The sequence below is a fragment of the Ambystoma mexicanum genome, assembly GCF_040938575.1.
Source record: "Ambystoma mexicanum isolate Mex_15411 chromosome 12 unlocalized genomic scaffold, UKY_AmexF1_1 Mex_chr12_unloc.1, whole genome shotgun sequence".
NCBI classification, from domain to species: Eukaryota; Metazoa; Chordata; class Amphibia; order Caudata; family Ambystomatidae; genus Ambystoma; species Ambystoma mexicanum.
Genome location: NW_027182322.1, coordinates 4,507,339 through 4,513,338, shown reverse-complemented (window position 1 = coordinate 4,513,338; position 6,000 = coordinate 4,507,339). Strand labels below are relative to the sequence as shown.

Below are 6,000 nucleotides of genomic sequence, written 5' to 3'. Positions count from 1 at the left end.
GTAAATGGCAGTGTTATAATGTTTCATGTACTGCAAATGTCACCACATAATGCGCTCTTAATTAGATTTGGTTGAAATACATTACAGTCACCCGATGAAAAAGTGTGCAAAGAGCATTAAAGAAACAAAAGGTTCATAACAGTAACAGGACATATCGAATTGTTTCAGTCCTCCACAGAGATTGCCAATGTATTAATGGAAATTCTAAAATATCTGCCCAACTGCCGTGACATTGCCTCACCGCAATGCCGTGACTCGGATTCGAACCGAGGTTGCTGCGGCCACAACGCAGAGTACTAACCACTATACGATCACAGCGAGCTACTTGGGCTGCTACAATGTGACGTTCCACCTCTATCATAAGCTGTACTCCATCTGTGATGTCATGACTCATGTTTGAATTAAAGGTTGGTTGTGATGTTATCCATGAGAATAAGTGGACACCTGATCCCCAGTCACTTATTTAAGATCTCAATAATCAAGTCAGAATCCAAATGAAAGTCATCAAAGTGGAGCCAATTAGAAATAATACAGTTACACAAACCTGGCAATGGTGCGGCAGCCAGGGCCGATAATGGCCCGCCAGCCTGAGAGCAGGAAAGTGTGAGAGCAGTGATGGTCTTGTGAGAGTTTACAGCTGTTATTGACCCTGTCCCCTTCCATTGCAGAGTTTTCTCCCTATAAGAAGTGCAGAGGCTCCCTCCGGGGTGCTAATAGTACATTTATTTTTTTGCGCAGGAGAAGTGCTCTTCACCAATTGCACGTTCCAAATCACCCGAAGGCCACCAACATAAAATTCAGGCATTCATGTTCATGCGTCCTCCATGTTATGTCCTTATAAAGGGATGCATGTTCATGATGACTCCATGTCACACCTGCATACAAGGATGCATGTTCATGCCGCCTCGTTCTCTTGGCTTCATACAGGGATTTTATCTCCTCCCTGTCTCACCCTCATGCAGGGATGCATGACCAATGCTCCTTCCCTTCTCGCCCGCATACATGGATGCACGTTCATGTCTCCTCGTTCTCTCGGCTTCATTCGGGGATTTTATCTCCTCCCTGTCTCACCCTCAGGAAGGGATGCATGACCAATGCTCCTTCCCGTCTCGCCCGCATACATGGATGCACGTTCACGCCTCCTCCTTCTCTCGGCTTCATAGGGGGATCATATCTCCTCCCTGTCTCACCCTCATGCAGGGATGCATGACCAATGCTCCTTCCTGTCTCGCCCGCATACATGGATGCACGTTCACGCCTCCTCCTTCTCTCGGCTTCATACGGGGATCATATCTCCTCCCTGTCTCACCCTCATGCAGGGAGGCATGACCAATGCTCCTTCCCTTCTCGCCTGCATACATGGATGCACGTTCACGCCTCCTCCTTCTCTCGGCTTCATAGGGGGATCATATCTCCTCCCTGTCTCACCCTCATGCAGGGATGCATGACCAATGCTCCTTCCCTTCTCGCCTGCATACATGGATGCATGTTCACGCCTCCTCCTTCTCTCGGCTTCATAGGGGGATCATATCTCCTCCCTGTCTCACCCTCATGCAGGGATGCATGACCAATGCTCCTTCCCTTCTCGCCCGCATACATGGATGCACGTTCATGTCTCCTCGTTCTCTCGGCTTCATTCGGGGATTTTATCTCCTCCCTGTCTCACCCTCAGGAAGGGATGCATGACCAATGCTCCTTCCCGTCTCGCCCGCATACATGGATGCACGTTCACGCCTCCTCCTTCTCTCGGCTTCATAGGGGGATCATATCTCCTCCCTGTCTCACCCTCATGCAGGGATGCATGACCAATGCTCCTTCCTGTCTCGCCCGCATACATGGATGCACGTTCACGCCTCCTCCTTCTCTCGGCTTCATACGGGGATCATATCTCCTCCCTGTCTCACCCTCATGCAGGGAGGCATGACCAATGCTCCTTCCCTTCTCGCCTGCATACATGGATGCACGTTCACGCCTCCTCCTTCTCTCGGTTTCATAGGGGGATCATATCTCCTCCCTGTCTCACCCTCATGCAGGGATGCATGACCAATGCTCCTTCCTGTCTCGCCCGCATACATGGATGCATGTTCACGCCTCCTCCTTCTCTCGGCTTCATACGGGGATCATATCTCCTCCCTGTCTCACCCTCATGCAGGGATGCATGACCAATGCTCCTTCCCTTCTCGCCTGCATATATGGATGCACGTTCACGCCTCCTCCTTCTCTCGGCTTCATACGGGGATCATATCTCCTCAATGTCTCACCCTCACTTCCAACATGTGTAACTTCTTGTTCTCTTTGACGTCTGGGGCATGGGTGGCTACTGCACAGCTCTAGATGTCGCCCACCTGCAAGGTGCTATGGAAAGCACTTTTCCACATTGGACGTGCTATATTAACCCCCTCTCCCCAAATACAATAAAAATAAAGAAATATATGTGCTTCCATAATGTGTACCTTCTAATGTTTCATATGTGTAAGCACATTGTCCTCCTCCTGACCACATTCTAAAACTATGTGCAAATTGTTCCTTCCATAAACTGTCACTTCCTTGGCCCTTTATTTATAATGACTGTTATACTCTCTCTCTTTCCGCCACAGTATAAAAAAGCCTAGCACACCTCATGATTGGACTAAGAAATTCCTGTCATTTAGTTGGAAATGATTTTCCCATTATGCCCAAAAACTCCTCACTGTGTCTAAGAACGCTTTTTTTCACAGGACAATACAGATCAGATTGACTTGAAAGGGCCTTTCACGCGACTACAGAATGCCTCTCATTCCACTAAAAGATACGCCAGTGCCTACAATAGCCTAGGACTAGACTATGAGTCCCTATGTAGAAAGACCACAAGTCCACAGATATGCCTGTTTATTTAAACATCTGTATTATCATCAGCGTGTGACTGTAAAGGCGGGACCTCGCGCTCTCTGTAACGCGCTCCATTGGCAACATCAGTTAAATGTCGTTGGTTCAATCCCTCTCGGATGTTGTTTTTATTCCCATTTGTAACTGGGAAATACTGTTGCTGCAATACATATGTCTTAATCAAGCTAGTGGTTATTGACGTAAATGGCAGTGTTATAATGTTTCATGTACTGCAAATGTCACCACATAATGCGCTCTTAATTAGATTTGGTTGAAATACATTACAGTCACCCGATGAAAAAGTGTGCAAAGAGCATTAAAGAAACGAAAGGTTCATAACAGTAACAGGACATATCGAATTGTTTCAGTCCTCCACAGAGATTGCCAATGTATTCATGGAAATTCTAAAATATCTGCCCAACTGCCGTGACATTGCCTCACCGCAATGCCGTGACTCGGAATCGAACCGAGGTTGCTGCGGCCACAACGCAGAGTACTAACCACTATACGATCACATCAAGCTACTTGGGCTGCTACAATGTGACGTTCCACCTCTATCATAAGCTGTACTCCATCTGTGATGTCATGACTCATGTTTGAATTAAAGGTTGGTTGTGATGTTATCCATGAGAATAAGTGGACACCTGATCCCCAGTCACTTATTTAAGATCTCAATAATCAAGTCAGAATCCAAATGAAAGTCATCAAAGTGGAGCCAATTAGAAATAATATAGTTACACAAACCTGGCAATGGTGCGGCAGCCAGGGCCGATAATGGCCCGCCAGCCTGAGAGCAGGAAAGTGTGAGAGCAGTGATGGTCTTGTGAGAGTTTACAGCTGTTATTGACCCTGTCCCCTTCCATTGCAGAGTTTTCTCCCTATAAGAAGTACAGAGGCTCCCTCCGGGGTGCTAATAGTACATTTATTTTTTTGCGCAGGAGAAGTGCTCTTCACCAATTGCACGTGCCAAATCACCCGAAGGCCACCACCAAAAAATTCAGGCATTCATGTTCATGCGTCCTCCATGTTATGTCCTTATAAAGGGATGCATGTTCATGATGACTCCATGTCACACCTGCATACAAGGATGCATGTTCATGCCGCCTCGTTCTCTTGGCTTCATACAGGGATTTTATCTCCTCCCTGTCTCACCCTCATGCAGGGATGCATGACCAATGCTCCTTCCCTTCTCGCCCGCATACATGGATGCACGTTCATGTCTCCTCGTTCTCTCGGCTTCATACGGGGATTTTATCTCCTCCCTGTCTCACCCTCAGGAAGGGATGCATGACCAATGCTCCTTTCCGTCTCGCCCGCATACATGGATGCACGGTCACGCCTTCTCCTTCTCTCGGCTTCATACGGGGATCATATCTCCTCCCTGTCTCACCCTCATGCAGGGATGCATGACCAATGCTCCTTCCTGTCTCGCCCGCATACATGGATGCACGTTCACGCCTCCTCCTTCTCTCGGCTTCATACGGGGATCATATCTCCTCCCTGTCTCACCCTCATGCAGGGATGCATGACCAATGCTCCTTCCCTTCTTGCCTGCATACATGGATGCACGTTCACGCCTCCTCCTTCTCTCGGCTTCATACGGGGATCATATCTCCTCCCTGTCTCACCCTCATGCAGGGATGCATGACCAATGCTCCTTCCTGTCTCGCCCGCATACATGGATGCACGTTCACGCCTCCTCCTTCTCTCGGCTTCATACGGGGATCATATCTCCTCCCTGTCTCACCCTCATGCAGGGATGCATGACCAATGCTCCTTCCCTTCTCGCCTGCATACATGGATGCACGTTCACGCCTCCTCCTTCTCTCGGCTTCATACGGGGATCATATCTCCTCAATGTCTCACCCTCACTTCCAACATGTGTAACTTCTTGTTCTCTTTCACGTCTGGGGCATGGGTGGCTACTGCACAGCTCTAGATGTCGCCCACCTGCAAGGTGCTATGGAAAGCACTTTTCCACATTGGACGTGCTATCTTAACCCCCTCTCCCCAAATACAATAAAAATAAAGAAATATACGTGCTTCCATAATGTCTACCTTCTAATGTTTCATATGTGTAAGCACATTGTCCTCCTCCTGACCACATTCTAAAACTATGTGCAAATTGTTCCTTCCATAAACTGTCACTTCCTTGGCCCTTTATTTATAATGACTGTTATACTGTCTCTCTTTCCGCCACAGTATAAAAAAGCCTAGCACACCTCATGATTGGACTAAGAAATTCCTGTCATTTAGTTGGAAATGATTTTCCCATTATCCCCAAAAACTCCTCACTGTGTCTAAGAACGCTTTTTTTCACAGGACAATACAGATCAGATTGACTTGAAAGGTCCTTTCACGCGACTACAGAATGCCTCTCATTCCACTAAAAGATACGCCAGTGCCTACAATAGCCTAGGACTAGACTATGAGTCCCATTGTAGAAAGACCACAAGTCCACAGATATGCCTGTTTATTTAAACATCTGTATTATCATCAGCGTGTGACTGTAAAGGCGGGACCTCGCGCTCTCTGTAACGCGCTCCATTGGCAACATCAGTTAAATGTCGTTGGTTCAATCCCTCGCGGATGTTGTTTTTATTCCCATTTGTAACTGGGAAATACTGTCGCTGCAATACATATGTCTTAATCAAGCTAGTGGTTATTGACGTAAATGGCAGTGTTATAATGTTTCATGTACTGCAAATGTCACCACATAATGCGCTCTTAATTAGATTTGGTTGAAATACATTACAGTCACCCGATGAAAAAGTGTGCAAGGAGCATTAAAGAAACAAAAGGTTCATAACAGTAACAGGACATATCGAATTGTTTCAGTCCTCCACAGAGATTGCCAATGTATTAATGGAAATTCTAAAATATCTGCCCAACTGCCGTGACATTGCCGTGACTCGGATTCGAACCGAGGTTGCTGCGGCCACAACGCAGAGTACTAACCACTATAAGATCACTGCGAGCTACTTGGGCTTCTACAATGTGACGTTCCACCACTATCATAAGCTGTACTCCATCTGTGATGTCATGACTCATGTTTGAATTAAAGGTTGGTTGTGATGTTATCCATGAGAATAAGTGGACACCTGATCCCCAGTCACTTATTTAAGATCTCAATAA

The 6,000-nt window shown here is 46.9% G+C and overlaps 1 non-coding gene across 1 annotated transcript; it reads right to left on the bottom strand.

Annotated features, from left to right (window-relative positions):
* Positions 1-246: 246 nt before the first annotated feature.
* On the bottom strand, positions 247-318 carry TRNAH-GUG (transfer RNA histidin (anticodon GUG)). Its single transcript has one exon. It is a non-coding gene; the product is annotated as a tRNA-His (tRNA).
* Positions 319-6,000: the final 5,682 nt, after the last annotated feature.